The sequence below is a fragment of the Haematobia irritans genome, chromosome 4, assembly GCF_050003625.1.
Source record: "Haematobia irritans isolate KBUSLIRL chromosome 4, ASM5000362v1, whole genome shotgun sequence".
Lineage (NCBI taxonomy): Eukaryota > Metazoa > Arthropoda > Insecta > Diptera > Muscidae > Haematobia > Haematobia irritans.
The window spans coordinates 209,252,565-209,277,850 of record NC_134400.1 but is presented as its reverse complement, the minus strand read 5'-3'; positions in this window follow the sequence as shown (position 1 = coordinate 209,277,850).

Sequence of the window (25,286 nt, the reverse complement as noted above, 5' to 3'; positions counted from 1 at the left end):
CATGAATTAAGCTCCTTTTCGCTCTAGGACGCATAGTTTAGGAGATATGAGCAAAACAAGTTTTTCATATAAAATTTCAATTTTTTCAGTATTTGGATGGAATTTTCGATTTTTTGGGTGTGGTCATGAATTAAGCTCCTTTTCGCTCTAGGACGCATAGTTTAGGAGATATAAGCAAAACAAGTTTTTCATATACAAATTTCAATTTTTCCAGGATATGGATGGAATTTGCGATTTTTTGGGGGTGGTCATGAATTAAGCTCCTTTTCGCTCTAGGACGCATAGTTTAGGAGATATGAGCAAAACAAGTTTTTCATATAAAAATTTCAATTTTTTTAGTATTTGGATGGAATTTTCGATTTTTTGGGGGTGGTTATGAATTAAGCTCCTTTTCGCTCTAGGACGCATAGTTTAGGAGATATGAGCAAAAAAAGTTTTTCATATACAAATTTCAATTTTTTCAGTATTTGGATGGAATTTTCGATTTTTTGGGGGTGGTCATGAATTATGCTCCTTTTCGCTCTAGGACGCATAGTTTAGGAGATATGAGCAAAATAAGTTTTTCATATAAAAATTTCAATTTTTTCAGGATTTGGATGAAATTTTCGATTTTTTGGGGGTGGTCATGAATTAAGCTCCTTTTCGCTCTAGGACGCATAGTTTAGGAGATATGAGCAAAACAAGTTTTTCACATAAAAATTTAAATTTTTTCAGGATTTGGATGGAATTTTCGATTTTTTGGGGGTGGTCATGAGTTAAGCTCCTTTTCGCTCTGGGACGCATAGTTTAGGAGATATGAGCAAAAAAAGTTTTTCATATACAAATTTCAATTTTTCCAGGATATGGATGGAATTTTCGATTTTTTGGGGGTGGTCATGAATTAAGCTCCTTTTCGCTCTAGGACGCATAGTTTAGGAGATATGAGCAAAACAAATTTTTCATATAAAAATTTCAATTTTTTTAGTATTTGGATGGAATTTTCGATTTTTTGGGGGTTGTCATGAATTAAGCTCCTTTTAGCTCTAGGACGCATAGTTTAGGAGATATGAGCAAAACAAGTTTTTCATATAAAAATTTCAATTTTTCCAGGATTTGGATGGAATTTTCGATTTTTTGGGGGTGGTCATGAATTAAGCTCCTTTTCGCTCTAGGACGCATAGTTTAGGAGATATGAGCATAACAAGTTTTTCTAATAAAAATTTCTATTTTTTCAGTATTTGGATGGAATTTTCGATTTTTTGGGGGTGGTCATGAATTAAGCTCCTTTTCGCTCTAGGACGCATAGTTTAGGAGATATGAGCAAAACAAGTTTTTCATATAAAAATTTCAATTTTTTTAGTATTTGGATGGAATTTTCGATTTTTTGGGGGTGGTTATTAATTAAGCTCCTTTTCGCTCTAGGACGCATAGTTTAGGAGATATGAGCAAAACAAGTTTTTCATATAAAAATTTCAATTTTTTCAGGATTTGGATGGAATTTTCGATTTTTTGGGGGTGGTCATGAATTAAGCTCCTTTTCGCTCTAGGACGCATAGTTTAGGAGATATGAGCAAAACAAGTTTTTCATATAAACATTTCAATTTTTCCAGGATTTGGATGGAATTTTCGATTTTTTGGGGGTGGTCATGAATTAAGCTCCTTTTCGCTCTAGGACGCATAGTTTAGGAGATATGAGCAAAATAAGTTTTTCATATAAAAATTTCAATTTTTTCAGTATTTGGATGGAATTTTCGATTTTTTGGGGGTGGTCATGAATTAAGCTCCTTTTCGCTCTAGGACGCATAGTTTAGGAGATATGAGCAAAACAAGTTTTTCACATAAAAATTTCAATTTTTTCAGGATTTGGATGGAATTTTCGATTTTTTGGGGGTGGTCATGAATTAAGCTCCTTTTCGCTCTAGGACGCATAGTTTAGGAGATATGAGCAAATCAAGTTTTTGATATAAAATTTCAATTTTTTCAGTATTTGGATGGAATTTTCGATTTTTTGGGGGTGGTCATGAATTAAGCTCCTTTTAGCTCTAGGACACATAGTTTAGGAGATATGAGCAAAACAAGTTTTTCATATAAAAATTTCAATTTTTCCAGGATTTGGATGGACTTTTCGATTTTTTGGGGGTGGTCATGAATTAAGCTCCTTTTCGCTCTAGGACGCATAGTTTAGGAGATATGAGCAAAACAAGTTTTTCATATAAAAATTTCAATTTTTTCAGTATTTGGATGGAATTTTCGATTTTTTGGGGGTGGTCATGAATTAAGCTCCTTTTCGCTCTAGGACGCATAGTTTAGGAGATATGAGCAAAATAAGTTTTTCATATAAAAATTTCAGTTTTTTCAGTATTTGGATGGGATTTTCGATTTTTTGGAGGTGGTCATGAATTATGCTCCTTTTCGCTCTAGGACGCATAGTTTAGGAGATATGAGCAAAATAAGTTTTTCATAAAAAATTTAAATTTTTTCAGGATTTGGATGGAATTTTCGATTTTTTGGGGGTGGTCATGAATTAAGCTCCTTTTCGCTCTAGGACGCATAGTTTAGGAGATATGAGCAAAATAAGTTTTTCATATAAAAATTTCAGTTTTTTCAGTATTTGGATTGGATTTTCGATTTTTTGGAGGTGGTCATGAATTATGCTCCTTTTCGCTCTAGGACGCATAGTTTAGGAGATATGAGCAAAACAAGTTTTTCATATAAACATTTCAATTTTTCCAGAATTTGGATGGAATTTTCAATTTTTTGGGGGTGGTCATGAATTAAGCTCCTTTTCGCTCTAGGACGCATAGTTTGGGAGATATGAGCAAAATAAGTTTTTCATATAAAAATTTCAATTTTTTCAGTATTTGGATGGAATTTTCGACTTTTTGGGTGTGGTCATGAATTAAGCTCCTTTTCGCTCTCGGACGCATAGTTTAGGAGATATGAGCAAAACAAGTTTTTCACATAAAAATTTAAATTTTTTCAGGATTTGGATGGAATTTTCGATTTTTTGGGAGTGGTCATGAATTAAGCTCCTTTTCGCTCTAGGACGCATAGTTTAGGAGATATGAGCAAAACAAGTTTTTCATATAAAATTTCAATTTTTTCAGTATTTGGATGGAATTTTCGATTTTTTGGGTGTGGTCATGAATTAAGCTCCTTTTCGCTCTAGGACGCATAGTTTAGGAGATATGAGCAAAACAAGTTTTTCATATAAAAATTTATTTTTTTTTCAGTATTTGGATGGAATTTTCGATTTTTTGGGGGCGCTCATGAATTAAGCTCCTTTTCGCTCTAGGACGCATAGTTTAGGAGATATGAGCAAAACAAGTTTTTCATATAAAAATTTCAATTTTTTTAGTATTTGGATGGAATTTTCGATTTTTTGGGGGTGGTTATGAATTAAGCTCCTTTTCGCTCTAGGACGCATAGTTTAGGAGATATGAGCAAAACAAGTTTTTCATATAAAAATTTCAATTTTTTCAGGATTTGGATGGAATTTTCGATTTTTTGGGGATGGTCATGAATTAAGCTCCTTTTCGCTCTAGGACGCATAGTTTAGGAGATATGAGAAAAACGAGTTTTTCATATAAAAATTTCAATTTTTTCAGGATTTGGATGGAATTTTCGATTTTTTGGGTGTGGTCATGAATTAATCTCCTTTTCGCTCTGGGACGCATAGTTTAGAAGATATGAGCAAAACAAGTTTTTCATATTAAAATTTCAATTTTTCCAGTATTTGGATGGAATTTTAGATTTTTTGTGGGTGGTCATGAATTAAGCTCCTTTTCGCTCTAGGACGCATAGTTTAGGAGATATGAGCAAAACAAAATTTTCATATAAAAATTTCAATTTTTTCAGTATTTGGATGGAATTTTCGATTTTTTGGGGGTGGTCATGAATTATGCTCCTTTTCGCTCTAGGACGCATAGTTTAGGAGATATGAGCAAAATAAGTTTTTCATATAAAAATTTCAATTTTTTCAGTATTTGGGTGGAATTTTCGACTTTTTGGCTGTGGTCATGAATTAAGCTCCTTTTCGCTCTAGGACGCATAGTTTAGGAGATATGAGCAAAACAAGTTTTTCACATAAAAATTTCAATTTTTTCAGGATTTGGATGGAATTTTCGATTTTTTGGGGGTGGTCATGAATTAAGCTCCTTTTCGCTCTAGGACGCATAGTTTAGGAGATATGAGCAAAACAAGTTTTTCATATAAAATTTCAATTTTTTCAGTATTTGGATGGAATTTTCGATTTTTTGGGTGTGGTCATGAATTAAGCTCCTTTTCGCTCTAGGACGCATAGTTTAGGAGATATAAGCAAAACAAGTTTTTCATATACAAATTTCAATTTTTCCAGGATATGGATGGAATTTGCGATTTTTTGGGGGTGGTCATGAATTAAGCTCCTTTTCGCTCTAGGACGCATAGTTTAGGAGATATGAGCAAAACAAGTTTTTCATATAAAAATTTCAATTTTTTTAGTATTTGGATGGAATTTTCGATTTTTTGGGGGTGGTTATGAATTAAGCTCCTTTTCGCTCTAGGACGCATAGTTTAGGAGATATGAGCAAAAAAAGTTTTTCATATACAAATTTCAATTTTTTCAGTATTTGGATGGAATTTTCGATTTTTTGGGGGTGGTCATGAATTATGCTCCTTTTCGCTCTAGGACGCATAGTTTAGGAGATATGAGCAAAATAAGTTTTTCATATAAAAATTTCAATTTTTTCAGGATTTGGATGAAATTTTCGATTTTTTGGGGGTGGTCATGAATTAAGCTCCTTTTCGCTCTAGGACGCATAGTTTAGGAGATATGAGCAAAACAAGTTTTTCACATAAAAATTTAAATTTTTTCAGGATTTGGATGGAATTTTCGATTTTTTGGGGGTGGTCATGAATTAAGCTCCTTTTCGCTCTAGGACGCATAGTTTAGGAGATATGAGCAAAAAAAGTTTTTCATATACAAATTTCAATTTTTCCAGGATATGGATGGAATTTTCGATTTTTTGGGGGTGGTCATGAATTAAGCTCCTTTTCGCTCTAGGACGCATAGTTTAGGAGATATGAGCAAAACAAATTTTTCATATAAAAATTTCAATTTTTTTAGTATTTGGATGGAATTTTCGATTTTTTGGGGGTTGTCATGAATTAAGCTCCTTTTAGCTCTAGGACGCATAGTTTAGGAGATATGAGCAAAACAAGTTTTTCATATAAAAATTTCAATTTTTCCAGGATTTGGATGGAATTTTCGATTTTTTGGGGGTGGTCATGAATTAAGCTCCTTTTCGCTCTAGGACGCATAGTTTAGGAGATATGAGCAAAACAAGTTTTTCATATAAAAATTTCTATTTTTTCAGTATTTGGTTGGAATTTTCGATTTTTTGGGGGTGGTCATGAATTAAGCTCCTTTTCGCTCTAGGACGCATAGTTTAGGAGATATGAGCAAAACAAATTTTTCATATAAAAATTTCAATTTTTTTAGTATTTGGATGGAATTTTCGATTTTTTGGGGGTGGTCATGAATTAAGCTCCTTTTAGCTCTAGGACACATAGTTTAGGAGATATGAGCAAAACAAGTTTTTCATATAAAAATTTCAATTTTTCAAGGATTTGGATGGACTTTTCGATTTTTTGGGGGTGGTCATGAATTAAGCTCCTTTTCGCTCTAGGACGCATAGTTTAGGAGATATGAGCAAAACAAGTTTTTCATATAAAAATTTCAATTTTTTCAGTATTTGGATGGAATTTTCGATTTTTTGGGGGTGGTCATGAATTAAGCTCCTTTTCGCTCTAGGACGCATAGTTTAGGAGATATGAGCAAAATAAGTTTTTCATATAAAAATTTCAGTTTTTTCAGTATTTGGATGGGATTTTCGATTTTTTGGAGGTGGTCATGAATTATGCTCCTTTTCGCTCTAGGACGCATAGTTTAGGAGATATGAGCAAAATAAGTTTTTCATATAAAAATTTAAATTTTTTCAGGATTTGGATGGAATTTTCGATTTTTTGGGGGTGGTCATGAATTAAGCTCCTTTTCGCTCTAGGACGCATAGTTTAGGAGATATGAGCAAAATAAGTTTTTCATATAAAAATTTCAGTTTTTTCAGTATTTGGATGGGATTTTCGATTTTTTGGAGGTGGTCATGAATTATGCTCCTTTTCGCTCTAGGACGCATAGTTTAGGAGATATGAGCAAAACAAGTTTTTCATATAAACATATCAATTTTTCCAGGATTTGGATGGAATTTTCAATTTTTTGGGGGTGGTCATGAATTAAGCTCCTTTTCGCTCTAGGACGCATAGTTTGGGAGATATGAGCAAAATAAGTTTTTCATATAAAAATTTCAATTTTTTCAGTATTTGGATGGAATTTTCGACTTTTTGGGTGTGGTCATGAATTAAGCTCCTTTTCGCTCTCGGACGCATAGTTTAGGAGATATGAGCAAAACAAGTTTTTCACATAAAAATTTAAATTTTTTCAGGATTTGGATGGAATTTTCGATTTTTTGGGAGTGGTCATGAATTAAGCTCCTTTTCGCTCTAGGACGCATAGTTTAGGAGATATGAGCAAAACAAGTTTTTCATATAAAATTTCAATTTTTTCAGTATTTGGATGGAATTTTCGATTTTTTGGGTGTGGTCATGAATTAAGCTCCTTTTCGCTCTAGGACGCATAGTTTAGGAGATATGAGCAAAACAAGTTTTTCATATAAAAATTTATTTTTTTTTCAGTATTTGGATGGAATTTTCGATTTTTTGGGGGCGCTCATGAATTAAGCTCCTTTTCGCTCTAGGACGCATAGTTTAGGAGATATGAGCAAAACAAGTTTTTCATATAAAAATTTCAATTTTTTTAGTATTTGGATGGAATTTTCGATTTTTTGGGGGTGGTTATGAATTAAGCTCCTTTTCGCTCTAGGACGCATAGTTTAGGAGATATGAGCAAAACAAGTTTTTCATATAAAAATTTCAATTTTTTCAGGATTTGGATGGAATTTTCGATTTTTTGGGGATGGTCATGAATTAAGCTCCTTTTCGCTCTAGGACGCATAGTTTAGGAGATATGAGCAAAACAAGTTTTTCACATAAAAATTTAAATTTTTTCAGGATTTGGATGGAATTTTCGATTTTTTGGGTGTGGTCATGAATTAAGCTCCTTTTCGCTCTAGGACGCATAGTTTAGGAGATATGAGCAAAACAAATTTTTCATATACAAATTTCAATTTTTCCAGGATTTGGATGGAATTTTCGATTTTTTGGGGGTGGTCATGAATTAAGCTCCTTTTCGCTCTAGGACGCATAGTTTAGGAGATATGAGCAAAGCAAGTTTTTCATATAAAAATTTCAATTTTTTTAGTATTTGGATGGAATTTTCGATTTTTTGGGGGTGGTCATGAATTAAGCTCCTTTTCGCTCTAGGACGCATAGTTTAGGAGATATGAGCAAAACAAGTTTTTCATATAAAAATTTCAATTTTTCCAGGATTTGGATGGAATTTTCGATTTTTTGAGGGGTGGTCATGAATTAAGCTCCTTTTCGCTCTAGGGCGCATAGTTTAGGAGATATGAGCAAAACAAGTTTTTCATATAAAAATTTCTATTTTTTCAGTATTTGGATGGAATTTTCGATTTTTTGGGGGTGGTCATGAATTAAGCTCCTTTTCGCTCTAGGACGCATAGTTTAGGAGATATGAGCAAAACAAATTTTTCATATAAAAATTTCAATTTTTTTAGTATTTGGATGGAATTTTCGATTTTTTGGGGGTGGTCATGAATTAAGCTCCTTTTAGCTCTAGGACGCATAGTTTAGGAGATATGAGCAAAACAAGTTTTTCATATAAAAATTTCAATTTTTTTAGTATTTGGATGGAATTTTCGATTTTTTGGGGGTGGTTATGAATTAAGCTCCTTTTCGCTCTAGGACGCATAGTTTAGGAGATATGAGCAAAAAAAGTTTTTCATATACAAATTTCAATTTTTTCAGTATTTGGATGGAATTTTCGATTTTTTGGGGGTGGTCATGAATTATGCTCCTTTTCGCTCTAGGACGCATAGTTTAGGAGATATGAGCAAAATAAGTTTTTCATATAAAAATTTCAATTTTTTCAGGATTTGGATGAAATTTTCGATTTTTTGGGGGTGGTCATGAATTAAGCTCCTTTTCGCTCTAGGACGCATAGTTTAGGAGATATGAGCAAAACAAGTTTTTCACATAAAAATTTAAATTTTTTCAGGATTTGGATGGAATTTTCGATTTTTTGGGGGTGGTCATGAATTAAGCTCCTTTTCGCTCTAGGACGCATAGTTTAGGAGATATGAGCAAAAAAAGTTTTTCATATACAAATTTCAATTTTTCCAGGATATGGATGGAATTTTCGATTTTTTGGGGGTGGTCATGAATTAAGCTCCTTTTCGCTCGAGGACGCATAGTTTAGGAGATATGAGCAAAACAAATTTTTCATATAAAAATTTCAATTTTTTTAGTATTTGGATGGAATTTTCGATTTTTTGGGGGTGGTCATGAATTAAGCTCCTTTTAGCTCTAGGACGCATAGTTTAGGAGATATGAGCAAAACAAGTTTTTCATATAAAAATTTCAATTTTTCCAGGATTTGGATGGAATTTTCGATTTTTTGGGGGTGGTCATGAATTAAGCTCCTTTTCGCTCTAGGACGCATAGTTTAGGAGATATGAGCACAACAAGTTTTTCATATAAAAATTTCTATTTTTTCAGTATTTGGATGGAATTTTCGATTTTTTGGGGGTGGTCATGAATTAAGCTCCTTTTCGCTCTAGGACGCATAGTTTAGGAGATATGAGCAACACAAATTTTTCATATAAAAATTTCAATTTTTTTAGTATTTGGATGGAATTTTCGATTTTTTGGGGGTGGTTATGAATTAAGCTCCTTTTCGCTCTAGGACGCATAGTTTAGGAGATATGAGCAAAAAAAGTTTTTCATGTACAAATTTCAATTTTTTCAGTATTTGGATGGAATTTTCGATTTTTTGGGGGTGGTCATGAATTATGCTCCTTTTCGCTCTAGGACGCATAGTTTAGGAGATATGAGCAAAATAAGTTTTTCATATAAAAATTTCAATTTTTTCAGGATTTGGATGAAATTTTCGATTTTTTGGGGGTGGTCATGAATTAAGCTCCTTTTCGCTCTAGGACGCATAGTTTAGGAGATATGAGCAAAACAAGTTTTTCACATAAAAATTTAAATTTTTTCAGGATTTGGATGGAATTTTCGATTTTTTGGGGGTGGTCATGAATTAAGCTCCTTTTCGCTCTAGGACGCATAGTTTAGGAGATATGAGCAAAAAAAGTTTTTCATATACAAATTTCAATTTTTCCAGGATATGGATGGAATTTTCGATTTTTTGGGGGTGGTCATGAATTAAGCTCTTTTCGCTCTAGGACGCATAGTTTAGGAGATATGAGCAAAACAAATTTTTCATATAAAAATTTCAATTTTTTTAGTATTTGGATGGAATTTTCGATTTTTTGGGTGTGGTCATGAATTAAGCTCCTTTTCGCTCTAGGACGCATAGTTTAGGAGATATGAGCAAACTAAGTTTTTCATATAAAAATTTCAATTTTTTCAGTATTTGGATGGAATTTTCGATTTTTTGGGGGTGGTCATGAATTAAGCTCCTTTTCGCTCTAGGACGCATAGTTTAGGAGATATGAGCAAAACGAGTTTTTCATATAAAAATTTCAATTTTTTCAGGATTTGGATGGAATTTTCGATTTTTTGGGTGTGGTCATGAATTAATCTCCTTTTCGCTCTGGGACGCATAGTTTAGAAGATATGAGCAAAACAAGTTTTTCATATTAAAATTTCAATTTTTCCAGTATTTGGATGGAATTTTAGATTTTTTGTGGGTGGTCATGAATTAAGCTCCTTTTCGCTCTAGGACGCATAGTTTAGGAGATATGAGCAAAACAAAATTTTCATATAAAAATTTCAATTTTTTCAGTATTTGGATGGAATTTTCGATTTTTTGGGGGTGGTCATGAATTATGCTCCTTTTCGCTCTAGGACGCATAGTTTAGGAGATATGAGCAAAATAAGTTTTTCATATAAAAATTTCAATTTTTCCAGGATTTGGGTGGAATTTTCGACTTTTTGGCTGTGGTCATGAATTAAGCTCCTTTTCGCTCTAGGACGCATAGTTTAGGAGATATGAGCAAAACAAGTTTTTCACATAAAAATTTCAATTTTTTCAGGATTTGGATGGAATTTTCGATTTTTTGGGGGTGGTCATGAATTAAGCTCCTTTTCGCTCTAGGACGCATAGTTTAGGAGATATGAGCAAAACAAGTTTTTCATATAAAATTTCAATTTTTTCAGTATTTGGATGGAATTTTCGATTTTTTGGGTGTGGTCATGAATTAAGCTCCTTTTCGCTCTAGGACGCATAGTTTAGGAGATATAAGCAAAACAAGTTTTTCATATACAAATTTCAATTTTTCCAGGATATGGATGGAATTTGCGATTTTTTGGGGGTGGTCATGAATTAAGCTCCTTTTCGCTCTAGGACGCATAGTTTAGGAGATATGAGCAAAACAAGTTTTTCATATAAAAATTTCAATTTTTTTAGTATTTGGATGGAATTTTCGATTTTTTGGGGGTGGTTATGAATTAAGCTCCTTTTCGCTCTAGGACGCATAGTTTAGGAGATATGAGCAAAAAAAGTTTTTCATATACAAATTTCAATTTTTTCAGTATTTGGATGGAATTTTCGATTTTTTGGGGGTGGTCATGAATTATGCTCCTTTTCGCTCTAGGACGCATAGTTTAGGAGATATGAGCAAAATAAGTTTTTCATATAAAAATTTCAATTTTTTCAGGATTTGGATGAAATTTTCGATTTTTTGGGGGTGGTCATGAATTAAGCTCCTTTTCGCTCTAGGACGCATAGTTTAGGAGATATGAGCAAAACAAGTTTTTCACATAAAAATTTAAATTTTTTCAGGATTTGGATGGAATTTTCGATTTTTTGGGGGTGGTCATGAATTAAGCTCCTTTTCGCTCTGGGACGCATAGTTTAGGAGATATGAGCAAAAAAAGTTTTTCATATACAAATTTCAATTTTTCCAGGATATGGATGGAATTTTCGATTTTTTGGGGGTGGTCATGAATTAAGCTCCTTTTCGCTCTAGGACGCATAGTTTAGGAGATATGAGCAAAACAAATTTTTCATATAAAAATTTCAATTTTTTTAGTATTTGGATGGAATTTTCGATTTTTTGGGGGTTGTCATGAATTAAGCTCCTTTTAGCTCTAGGACGCATAGTTTAGGAGATATGAGCAAAACAAGTTTTTCATATAAAAATTTCAATTTTTCCAGGATTTGGATGGAATTTTCGATTTTTTGGGGGTGGTCATGAATTAAGCTCCTTTTCGCTCTAGGACGCATAGTTTAGGAGATATGAGCATAACAAGTTTTTCTAATAAAAATTTCTATTTTTTCAGTATTTGGATGGAATTTTCGATTTTTTGGGGGTGGTCATGAATTAAGCTCCTTTTCGCTCTAGGACGCATAGTTTAGGAGATATGAGCAAAACAAATTGTTCATATAAAAATTTCAATTTTTTTAGTATTTGGATGGAATTTTCGATTTTTTGGGGGTGGTCATGAATTAAGCTCCTTTTAGCTCTAGGACACATAGTTTAGGAGATATGAGCAAAACAAGTTTTTCATATAAAAATTTCAATTTTTCCAGGATTTGGATGGACTTTTCGATTTTTTGGGGGTGGTCATGAATTAAGCTCCTTTTCGCTCTAGGACGCATAGTTTAGGAGATATGAGCAAAACAAGTTTTTCATATAAAAATTTCAATTTTTTCAGTATTTGGATGGAATTTTCGATTTTTTGGGGGTGGTCATGAATTAAGCTCCTTTTCGCTCTAGGACGCATAGTTTAGGAGATATGAGCAAAATAAGTTTTTCATATAAAAATTTCAGTTTTTTCAGTATTTGGATGGGATTTTCGATTTTTTGGAGGTGGTCATGAATTATGCTCCTTTTCGCTCTAGGACGCATAGTTTAGGAGATATGAGCAAAATAAGTTTTTCATAAAAAATTTAAATTTTTTCAGGATTTGGATGGAATTTTCGATTTTTTGGGGGTGGTCATGAATTAAGCTCCTTTTCGCTCTAGGACGCATAGTTTAGGAGATATGAGCAAAATAAGTTTTTCATATAAAAATTTCAGTTTTTTCAGTATTTGGATTGGATTTTCGATTTTTTGGAGGTGGTCATGAATTATGCTCCTTTTCGCTCTAGGACGCATAGTTTAGGAGATATGAGCAAAACAAGTTTTTCATATAAACATTTCAATTTTTCCAGGATTTGGATGGAATTTTCAATTTTTTGGGGGTGGTCATGAATTAAGCTCCTTTTCGCTCTAGGACGCATAGTTTGGGAGATATGAGCAAAATAAGTTTTTCATATAAAAATTTCAATTTTTTCAGTATTTGGATGGAATTTTCGACTTTTTGGGTGTGGTCATGAATTAAGCTCCTTTTCGCTCTCGGACGCATAGTTTAGGAGATATGAGCAAAACAAGTTTTTCACATAAAAATTTAAATTTTTTCAGGATTTGGATGGAATTTTCGATTTTTTGGGAGTGGTCATGAATTAAGCTCCTTTTCGCTCTAGGACGCATAGTTTAGGAGATATGAGCAAAACAAGTTTTTCATATAAAATTTCAATTTTTTCAGTATTTGGATGGAATTTTCGATTTTTTGGGTGTGGTCATGAATTAAGCTCCTTTTCGCTCTAGGACGCATAGTTTAGGAGATATGAGCAAAACAAGTTTTTCATATAAAAATTTATTTTTTTTCAGTATTTGGATGGAATTTTCGATTTTTTGGGGGCGCTCATGAATTAAGCTCCTTTTCGCTCTAGGACGCATAGTTTAGGAGATATGAGCAAAACAAGTTTTTCATATAAAAATTTCAATTTTTTTAGTATTTGGATGGAATTTTCGATTTTTTGGGGGTGGTTATGAATTAAGCTCCTTTTCGCTCTAGGACGCATAGTTTAGGAGATATGAGCAAAACAAGTTTTTCATATAAAAATTTCAATTTTTTCAGGATTTGGATGGAATTTTCGATTTTTTGGGGATGGTCATGAATTAAGCTCCTTTTCGCTCTAGGACGCATAGTTTAGGAGATATGAGAAAAACGAGTTTTTCATATAAAAATTTCAATTTTTTCAGGATTTGGATGGAATTTTCGATTTTTTGGGTGTGGTCATGAATTAATCTCCTTTTCGCTCTGGGACGCATAGTTTAGAAGCTATGAGCAAAACAAGTTTTTCATATTAAAATTTCAATTTTTCCAGTATTTGGATGGAATTTTAGATTTTTTGTGGGTGGTCATGAATTAAGCTCCTTTTCGCTCTAGGACGCATAGTTTAGGAGATATGAGCAAAACAAAATTTTCATATAAAAATTTCAATTTTTTCAGTATTTGGATGGAATTTTCGATTTTTTGGGGGTGGTCATGAATTATGCTCCTTTTCGCTCTAGGACGCATAGTTTAGGAGATATGAGCAAAATAAGTTTTTCATATAAAAATTTCAATTTTTTCAGTATTTGGGTGGAATTTTCGACTTTTTGGCTGTGGTCATGAATTAAGCTCCTTTTCGCTCTAGGACGCATAGTTTAGGAGATATGAGCAAAACAAGTTTTTCACATAAAAATTTCAATTTTTTCAGGATTTGGATGGAATTTTCGATTTTTTGGGGGTGGTCATGAATTAAGCTCCTTTTCGCTCTAGGACGCATAGTTTAGGAGATATGAGCAAAACAAGTTTTTCATATAAAATTTCAATTTTTTCAGTATTTGGATGGAATTTTCGATTTTTTGGGTGTGGTCATGAATTAAGCTCCTTTTCGCTCTAGGACGCATAGTTTAGGAGATATAAGCAAAACAAGTTTTTCATATACAAATTTCAATTTTTCCAGGATATGGATGGAATTTGCGATTTTTTGGGGGTGGTCATGAATTAAGCTCCTTTTCGCTCTAGGACGCATAGTTTAGGAGATATGAGCAAAACAAGTTTTTCATATAAAAATTTCAATTTTTTTAGTATTTGGATGGAATTTTCGATTTTTTGGGGGTGGTTATGAATTAAGCTCCTTTTCGCTCTAGGACGCATAGTTTAGGAGATATGAGCAAAAAAAGTTTTTCATATACAAATTTCAATTTTTTCAGTATTTGGATGGAATTTTCGATTTTTTGGGGGTGGTCATGAATTATGCTCCTTTTCGCTCTAGGACGCATAGTTTAGGAGATATGAGCAAAATAAGTTTTTCATATAAAAATTTCAATTTTTTCAGGATTTGGATGAAATTTTCGATTTTTTGGGGGTGGTCATGAATTAAGCTCCTTTTCGCTCTAGGACGCATAGTTTAGGAGATATGAGCAAAACAAGTTTTTCACATAAAAATTTAAATTTTTTCAGGATTTGGATGGAATTTTCGATTTTTTGGGGGTGGTCATGAATTAAGCTCCCTTTCGCTCTAGGACGCATAGTTTAGGAGATATGAGCAAAAAAAGTTTTTCATATACAAATTTCAATTTTTCCAGGATATGGATGGAATTTTCGATTTTTTGGGGGTGGTCATGAATTAAGCTCCTTTTCGCTCTAGGACGCATAGTTTAGGAGATATGAGCAAAACAAATTTTTCATATAAAAATTTCAATTTTTTTAGTATTTGGATGGAATTTTCGATTTTTTGGGGGTTGTCATGAATTAAGCTCCTTTTAGCTCTAGGACGCATAGTTTAGGAGATATGAGCAAAACAAGTTTTTCATATAAAAATTTCAATTTTTCCAGGATTTGGATGGAATTTTCGATTTTTTGGGGGTGGTCATGAATTAAGCTCCTTTTCGCTCTAGGACGCATAGTTTAGGAGATATGAGCAAAACAAGTTTTTCATATAAAAATTTCTATTTTTTCAGTATTTGGTTGGAATTTTCGATTTTTTGGGGGTGGTCATGAATTAAGCTCCTTTTCGCTCTAGGACGCATAGTTTAGGAGATATGAGCAAAACAAATTTTTCATATAAAAATTTCAATTTTTTTAGTATTTGGATGGAATTTTCGATTTTTTGGGGGTGGTCATGAATTAAGCTCCTTTTAGCTCTAGGACACATAGTTTAGGAGATATGAGCAAAACAAGTTTTTCATATAAAAATTTCAATTTTTCAAGGATTTGGATGGACTTTTCGATTTTTTGGGGGTGGTCATGAATTAAGCTCCTTTTCGCTCTAGGACGCATAGTTTAGGAGATATGAGCAAAACAAGTTTTTCATATAAAAATTTCAATTTTTTCAGTATTTGGATGGAATTTTCGATTTTTTGGGGGTGGTCATGAATTAAGCTCCTTTTCGCTCTAGGACGCATAGTTTAGGAGATATGAGCAAAATAAGTTTTTCATATAAAAATTTCAGTTTTTTCAGTATTTGGATGGGATTTTCGATTTTTTGGAGGTGGTCATGAATTATGCTCCTTTTCGCTCTAGGACGCATAGTTTAGGAGATATGAGCAAAATAAGTTTTTCATATAAAAATTTAAATTTTTTCAGGATTTGGATGGAATTTTCGATTTTTTGGGGGTGGTCATGAATTAAGCTCCTTTTCGCTCTAGGACGCATAGTTTAGGAGATATGAGCAAAATAAGTTTTTCATATAAAAATTTCAGTTTTTTCAGTATTTGGATGGGATTTTCGATTTTTTGGAGGTGGTCATGAATTATGCTCCTTTTCGCTCTAGGACGCATAGTTTAGGAGATATGAGCAAAACAAGTTTTTCATATAAACATATCAATTTTTCCAGGATTTGGATGGAATTTTCAATTTTTTGGGGGTGGTCATGAATTAAGCTCCTTTTCGCTCTAGGACGCATAGTTTGGGAGATATGAGCAAAATAAGTTTTTCATATAAAAATTTCAATTTTTTCAGTATTTGGATGGAATTTTCGACTTTTTGGGTGTGGTCATGAATTAAGCTCCTTTTCGCTCTCGGACGCATAGTTTAGTAGATATGAGCAAAACAAGTTTTTCACATAAAAATTTAAATTTTTTCAGGATTTGGATGGAATTTTCGATTTTTTGGGAGTGGTCATGAATTAAGCTCCTTTTCGCTCTAGGACGCATAGTTTAGGAGATATGAGCAAAACAAGTTTTTCATATAAAATTTCAATTTTTTCAGTATTTGGATGGAATTTTCGATTTTTTGGGTGTGGTCATGAATTAAGCTCCTTTTCGCTCTAGGACGCATAGTTTAGGAGATATGAGCAAAACAAGTTTTTCATATAAAAATTTATTTTTTTTTCAGTATTTGGATGGAATTTTCGATTTTTTGGGGGCGCTCATGAATTAAGCTCCTTTTCGCTCTAGGACGCATAGTTTAGGAGATATGAGCAAAACAAGTTTTTCATATAAAAATTTCAATTTTTTTAGTATTTGGATGGAATTTTCGATTTTTTGGGGGTGGTTATGAATTAAGCTCCTTTTCGCTCTAGGACGCATAGTTTAGGAGATATGAGCAAAACAAGTTTTTCATATAAAAATTTCAATTTTTTCAGGATTTGGATGGAATTTTCGATTTTTTGGGGATGGTCATGAATTAAGCTCCTTTTCGCTCTAGGACGCATAGTTTAGGAGATATGAGCAAAACAAGTTTTTCACATAAAAATTTAAATTTTTTCAGTATTTGGATGGAATTTTCGATTTTTTGGGGGTGGTTATGAATTAAGCTCCTTTTCGCTCTAGGACGCATAGTTTAGGAGATATGAGCAAAACAAGTTTTTCATATAAAAATTTCAATTTTTTTAGTATTTGGATGGAATTTTCGATTTTTTGGGGGTGGTTATGAATTAAGCTCCTTTTCGCTCTAGGACGCATAGTTTAGGAGATATGAGCAAAACAAGTTTTTCATATAAAAATTTATTTTTTTTCAGTATTTGAATGGAATTTTCGATTTTTTGGGGGCGCTCATGAATTAAGCTCCTTTTCGCTCTAGGACGCATAGTTTAGGAGATATGAGCAAAACAAGTTTTTCATATAAAAATTTCAATTTTTTTAGTATTTGGATGGAATTTTCGATTTTTTGGGGGTGGTTATGAATTAAGCTCCTTTTCGCTCTAGGACGCATAGTTTAGGAGATATGAGCAAAACAAGTTTTTCATATAAAAATTTCAATTTTTTCAGGATTTGGATGGAATTTTCGATTTTTTGGGGATGGTCATGAATTAAGCTCCTTTTCGCTCTAGGACGCATAGTTTAGGAGATATGAGCAAAACAAGTTTTTCACATAAAAATTTAAATTTTTTCAGGATTTGGATGGAATTTTCGATTTTTTGGGTGTGGTCATGAATTAAGCTCCTTTTCGCTCTAGGACGCATAGTTTAGGAGATATGAGCAAAACAAATTTTTCATATACAAATTTCAATTTTTCCAGGATTTGGATGGAATTTTCGATTTTTTGGGGGTGGTCATGAATTAAGCTCCTTTTCGCTCTAGGACGCATAGTTTAGGAGATATGAGCAAAGCAAGTTTTTCATATAAAAATTTCAATTTTTTTAGTATTTGGATGGAATTTTCGATTTTTTGGGGGTGGTCATGAATTAAGCTCCTTTTCGCTCTAGGACGCATAGTTTAGGAGATATGAGCAAAACAAGTTTTTCATATAAAAATTTCAATTTTTCCAGGATTTGGATGGAATTTTCGATTTTTTGAGGGGTGGTCATGAATTAAGCTCCTTTTCGCTCTAGGACGCATAGTTTAGGAGATATGAGCAAAACAAGTTTTTCACATAAAAATTTAAATTTTTTCAGGATTTGGATGGAATTTTCGATTTTTTGGGGGTGGTCATGAATTAAGCTCCTTTTCGCTCTAGGACGCATAGTTTAGGAGATATGAGCAAAAAAAGTTTTTCATATACAAATTTCAATTTTTCCAGGATATGGATGGAATTTTCGATTTTTTGGGGGTGGTCATGAATTAAGCTCCTTTTCGCTCTAGGACGCATAGTTTAGGAGATATGAGCAAAACAAATTTTTCATATAAAAATTTCAATTTTTTTAGTATTTGGATGGAATTTTCGATTTTTTGGGGGTGGTCATGAATTAAGCTCCTTTTAGCTCTAGGACGCATAGTTTAGGAGATATGAGCAAAACAAGTTTTTCATATAAAAATTTCAATTTTTCCAGGATTTGGATGGAATTTTCGATTTTTTGGGGGTGGTCATGAATTAAGCTCCTTTTCGCTCTAGGACGCATAGTTTAGGAGATATGAGCACAACAAGTTTTTCATATAAAAATTTCTATTTTTTCAGTATTTGGATGGAATTTTCGATTTTTTGGGGGTGGTCATGAATTAAGCTCCTTTTCGCTCTAGGACGCATAGTTTAGGAGATATGAGCAACACAAATTTTTCATATAAAAATTTCAATTTTTTTAGTATTTGGATGGAATTTTCGATTTTTTGGGGGTGGTTATGAATTAAGCTCCTTTTCGCTCTAGGACGCATAGTTTAGGAGATATGAGCAAAAAAAGTTTTTCATGTACAAATTTCAATTTTTTCAGTATTTGGATGGAATTTTCGATTTTTTGGGGGTGGTCATGAATTATGCTCCTTTTCGCTCTAGGACGCATAGTTTAGGAGATATGAGCAAAATAAGTTTTTCATATAAAAATTTCAATTTTTTCAGGATTTGGATGAAATTTTCGATTTTTTGGGGGTGGTCATGAATTAAGCTCCTTTTCGCTCTAGGACGCATAGTTTAGGAGATATGAGCAAAACAAGTTTTTCACATAAAAATTTAAATTTTTTCAGGATTTGGATGGAATTTTCGATTTTTTGGGGGTGGTCATGAATTAAGCTCCTTTTCGCTCTAGGACGCATAGTTTAGGAGATATGAGCAAAAAAAGTTTTTCATATACAAATTTCAATTTTTCCAGGATATGGATGGAATTTTCGATTTTTTGGGGGTGGTCATGAATTAAGCTCTTTTCGCTCTAGGACGCATAGTTTAGGAGATATGAGCAAAACAAATTTTTCATATAAAAATTTCAATTTTTTTAGTATTTGGATGGAATTTTCGATTTTTTGGGGGTGGTCATGAATTAAGCTCCTTTTAGCTCTAGGACGCATAGTTTAGGAGATATGAGCAAAACAAGTTTTTCATATAAAAATTTCAATTTTTCCAGGATTTGGATGGAATTTTCGATTTTTTGGGGGTGGTCATGAATTAAGCTCCTTTTCGCTCTAGGACGCATAGTTTAGGAGATATGAGCACAACAAGTTTTTCATATAAAAATTTCAATTTTTTTAGTATTTGGATGGAATTTTCGATTTTTTGGGGGTGGTCATGAATTAAGCTCCTTTTAGCTCTAGGACGCATAGTTTAGGAGATATGAGCAAAACAAGTTTTTCATATAAAAATTTCAATTTTTCCAGGATTTGGATGGAATTTTCGATTTTTTGGGGGTGGTTATGAATTAAGCTCCTTTTCGCTCTAGGACGCATAGTTAGGAGATATGAGCAAAACAAGTTTTCCATATAAAAATTTCAATTTTTTCAGTATTTGGATGGAATTTTCGATTTTTTGGGGGTGGTCATGAATTAAGCTCCTTTTCGCTCTAGGACGCATAGTTTAGGAGATATGAGCAAAACAAGTTTTTCATATAAAAATTTCAATTTTTTTAGTATTTGGATGGAATTTTCGATTTTTTGGGGGTGGTTATGAATTAAGCTCCTTTTCGCTCTAGGACGCATAGTTTAGGAGATATGAGCAAAACAAGTTTTTCATATAAAAATTTCAATTTTTCCAGTATTTGGATGGAATTTTCGATTTTTTGGGGGTGGTCATGAATTAAGCTCCTTTTCGCTCTAGGACGCATAGTTTAGGAGATATGAGCAAAATAAGTTTTTCATATAAAAATTTCAGTTTTTTCAGTATTTGGATGGGATTTTCGATTTTTTGGAGGTGGTCATGAATTATGCTCCTTTTCGCTCTAGGACGCATAGTTTAGGAGATATGAACAAAACAAGTTTTTCATATAAAAATTTCAATTTTTTCAGTATTTGGATGGAATTTTCGATTTTTTGGGGGTGGTCATGAATTAAGCTCCTTTTCGCTCTAGGACGCATAGTTTAGGAGATATGAGCAAAACAAGTTTTCCATATAAAAATTTCAATTTTTCAGTATTTGGATGGAATTTTCGATTTTTTGGGGGTGGTTATGAATTAAGCTCCTTTTCGCTCTAGGACGCATAGTTTAGGAGATATGAGCAAAAAAAGTTTTTCATATACAAATTTCAATTTTTCAGTATTTGGATGGAATTTTCGATTTTTTGGGGGTGGTCATGAATTATGCTCCTTTTCGCTCTAGGACACATAGTTTAGGAGATATGAGCAAAATAAGTTTTTCATATAAAAATTTAAATTTTTTCAGGATTTGGATGAAATTTTCGATTTTTTGGGGGTGGTCATGAATTAAGCTCCTTTTCGCTCTAGGACGCATAGTTTAGGAGATATGAGCAAAACAAGTTTTTCACATAAAAATTTAATTTTTTGCAGGATTTGGATGGAATTTTCGATTTTTTGGGGGTGGTCATGAATTAAGCTCCTTTTCGCTCTAGGACGCATAGTTTAGGAGATATGAGCAAAACAAGTTTTTCATATAAAAATTTCAATTTTTCCAGGATTTGGATGGAATTTTCGATTTTTTGGGGGTGGTCATGAATTAAGCTCCTTTTCGCTCTAGGACGCATAGTTTAGGAGATATGAGCAACACAAATTTTTCATATAAAAATTTCAATTTTGTTAGTATTTGGATGGAATTTTCGATTTTTTGGGGGTGGTTATGAATTAAGCTCCTTTTCGCTCTAGGACGCATAGTTTAGGAGATATGAGCAAAAAAAGTTTTTCATGTACAAATTTCAATTTTTTCAGTATTTGGATGGAATTTTCGATTTTTTGGGGGTGGTCATGAATTATGCTCCTTTTCGCTCTAGGACGCATAGTTTAGGAGATATGAGCAAAATAAGTTTTTCATATAAAAATTTCAATTTTTTCAGGATTTGGATGAAATTTTCGATTTTTTGGGGGTGGTCATGAATTAAGCTCCTTTTCGCTCTAGGACGCATAGTTTAGGAGATATGAGCAAAACAAGTTTTTCACATAAAAATTTAAATTTTTTCAGGATTTGGATGGAATTTTCGATTTTTTGGGGGTGGTCATGAATTAAGCTCCTTTTCGCTCTAGGACGCATAGTTTAGGAGATATGAGCAAAAAAAGTTTTTCATATACAAATTTCAATTTTTCCAGGATATGGATGGAATTTTCGATTTTTTGGGGGTGGTCATGAATTAAGCTCTTTTCGCTCTAGGACGCATAGTTTAGGAGATATGAGCAAAACAAATTTTTCATATAAAAATTTCAATTTTTTTAGTATTTGGATGGAATTTTCGATTTTTTGGGGGTGGTCATGAATTAAGCTCCTTTTAGCTCTAGGACGCATAGTTTAGGAGATATGAGCAAAACAAGTTTTTCATATAAAAATTTCAATTTTTCCAGGATTTGGATGGAAATTTCGATTTTTTGGGGGTGGTCATGAATTAAGCTCCTTTTCGCTCTAGGACGCATAGTTTAGGAGATATGAGCACAACAAGTTTTTCATATAAAAATTTCAATTTTTTTAGTATTTGGATGGAATTTTCGATTTTTTGGGGGTGGTCATGAATTAAGCTCCTTTTAGCTCTAGGACGCATAGTTTAGGAGATATGAGCAAAACAAGTTTTTCATATAAAAATTTCAATTTTTCCAGGATTTGGATGGAATTTTCGATTTTTTGGGGGTGGTTATGAATTAAGCTCCTTTTCGCTCTAGGACGCATAGTTAGGAGATATGAGCAAAACAAGTTTTCCATATAAAAATTTCAATTTTTTCAGTATTTGGATGGAATTTTCGATTTTTTGGGGGTGGTCATGAATTAAGCTCCTTTTCGCTCTAGGACGCATAGTTTAGGAGATATGAGCAAAACAAGTTTTTCATATAAAAATTTCAATTTTTTTAGTATTTGGATGGAATTTTCGATTTTTTGGGGGTGGTTATGAATTAAGCTCCTTTTCGCTCTAGGACGCATAGTTTAGGAGATATGAGCAAAACAAGTTTTTCATATAAAAATTTCAATTTTTCCAGTATTTGGATGGAATTTTCGATTTTTTAGGGGTGGTCATGAATTAAGCTCCTTTTCGCTCTAGGACGCATAGTTTAGGAGATATGAGCAAAATAAGTTTTTCATATAAAAATTTCAGTTTTTTCAGTATTTGGATGGGATTTTCGATTTTTTGGAGGTGGTCATGAATTATGCTCCTTTTCGCTCTAGGACGCATAGTTTAGGAGATATGAACAAAACAAGTTTTTCATATAAAAATTTCAATTTTTTCAGTATTTGGATGGAATTTTCGATTTTTTGGGGGTGGTCATGAATTAAGCTCCTTTTCGCTCTAGGACGCATAGTTTAGGAGATATGAGCAAAACAAGTTTTCCATATAAAAATTTCAATTTTTCAGTATTTGGATGGAATTTTCGATTTTTTGGGGGTGGTTATGAATTAAGCTCCTTTTCGCTCTAGGACGCATAGTTTAGGAGATATGAGCAAAAAAAGTTATTCATATACAAATTTCAATTTTTCAGTATTTGGATGGAATTTTCGATTTTTTGGGGGTGGTCATGAATTATGCTCCTGTTCGCTCTAGGACACATAGTTTAGGAGATATGAGCAAAATAAGTTTTTCATATAAAAATTTAAATTTTTTCAGGATTTGGATGAAATTTTCGATTTTTTGGGGGTGGTCATGAATTAAGCTCCTTTTCGCTCTAGGACGCATAGTTTAGGAGATATGAGCAAAACAAGTTTTTCACATAAAAATTTAATTTTTTGCAGGATTTGGATGGAATTTTCGATTTTTTGGGGGTGGTCATGAATTAAGCTCCTTTTCGCTCTAGGACGCATAGTTTAGGAGATATGAGCAAAACAAGTTTTTCATATAAAAATTTCAATTTTTCCAGGATTTGGATGGAATTTTCGATTTTTTGGGGGTGGTCATGAATTAAGCTCCTTTTCGCTCTAGGACGCATAGTTTAGGAGATATGAGCAAAACAAGTTTTCCATATAAAAATTTCAATTTTTCAGTATTTGGATGGAATTTTCGATTTTTTGGGGGTGGTTATGAATTAAGCTCCTTTTCGCTCTAGGACGCATAGTTTAGGAGATATGAGCAAAAAAAAGTTTTTCATATACAAATTTAAATTTGCTCATATCTCCTAAACTATGCGTCCTAGAGCGAAAAGGAGCTTAATTCATAACCACCCCCAAAAAATCGAAAATTCCATCCAAATACTAAAAAAATGAAATTTTTATATGAAAAACTTGTTTTGCTCATATCTCCTAAACTATGCGTCCTAGAGCGAAAAGGAGCTTAATTCATAACCACCCCCAAAAAATCGAAAATTCCATCCAAATACTGAAAAAATTGAAATTTTTATATGAAAAACTTGTTTTGCTCATATCTCCTAAACTATGCGTCCTAGAGCGAAAAGGAGCTTAATTCATGACCACCCCCAAAAAATCGAAAATTCCATCCAAATACTGAAAAAATTGAAAATTTTATATGAAAAACTTGTTTTGCTTATATCTCCTAAACTATGCGTCCTAGAGCGAAAAGGAGCTTAATTCATGACCACCCCCAAAAAATCGAAAATTCCATCCAAATACTGAAAAAATTGAAATTTTTATATGAACAACTTGTTTTGTTCATATCTCCTAAACTATGCGTCCTAGAGCGAAAAGGAGCTTAATTCATGACCACACCCAAAAAATCGAAAATTCCATCCAAATCCTGAAAAAATTGAAATTTTTATATGAAAAACTTGTTTTGCTCATATCTCCTAAACTATGCGTCCTAGAGCGAAAAGGAGCTTAATTCATAACCACCCCCAAAAAATCGAAAATTCCATCCAAATACTAAAAAATTGAAATTTTTATATGAAAAACTTGTTTTGCTCATATCTCCTAAACTATGCGTCCTAGAGCGAAAAGGAGCTTAATTCATGACCACCCCCAAAAAATCGAAAATTCCATCCAAATACTGAAAAAATTGAAATTTTTATATGAAAAACTTGTTTTGCTCATATCTCCTAAACTATGCGTCCTAGAGCGAAAAGGAGCTTAATTCATGACCACCCCCAAAAAATCGAAAATTCCATCCATATCCTGGAAAAATTGAAATTTGTATATGAAAAATTTTTTTGCTCATATCTCCTAAACTATGCGTCCTAGAGCGAAAAGGAGCTTAATTCATGACCATCCCCAAAAAATCGAAAATTCCATCCAAATCCTGAAGAAAATTAAATTTTTATGTGAAAAACTTGTTTTGCTCATATCTCCTAAACTATGCGTCCTAGAGCGAAAAGGACGCATAGTTTAGGAGATATGAGCAAAACAAGTTTTTCATATAAAATTTCAATTTTTTCAGTATTTGGATGGAATTTTCGATTTTTTGGGTGTGGTCATGAATTAAGCTCCTTTTCGCTCTAGGACGCATAGTTTAGGAGATATAAGCAAAACAAGTTTTTCATATAAAATTTTCAATTTTTTCAGTATTTGGATGGAATTTTCGATTTTTTGGGTGTGGTCATGAATAAAGCTCCTTTTCGTTCTAGGACGCATAGTTTAGGAGATATGAGCAAAACAAGTTTTTCATATAAAAATTTCAATTTTTTCAGTATTTGGATGGAATTTTCGATTTTTTGGGGGTGGTTATGAATTAAGCTCCTTTTCGCTCTAGGACGCATAGTTTAGGAGATATGAGCAACACAAGTTTTTCATATAAAAATTTCCATTTTTTTAGTATTTGGATGGAATTTTCGATTTTTTGGGGGTGGTTATGAATTAAGCTCCTTTTCGCTCTAGGACGCATAGTTTAGGAGATATGAGCAAAACAAGTTTTTCATATAAAAATTTCAATTTTTTCAGGATTTGGATGGAATTTTCGATTTTTTGGGGATGGTCATGAATTAAGCTTATTTTCGCTCTAGGACGCATAGTTTAGGAGATATGAGCAAAACAAGTTTTTCACATAAAAATTTCAATTTTTTCAGGATTTGGATGGAATTTTCGATTTTTTGGGTGTGGTCATGAATTAAGCTCCTTTTCGCTCTAGGACGCATAGTTTAGGAGATATGAGCAAAACAAATTTTTCATATAAAAATTTCAATTTT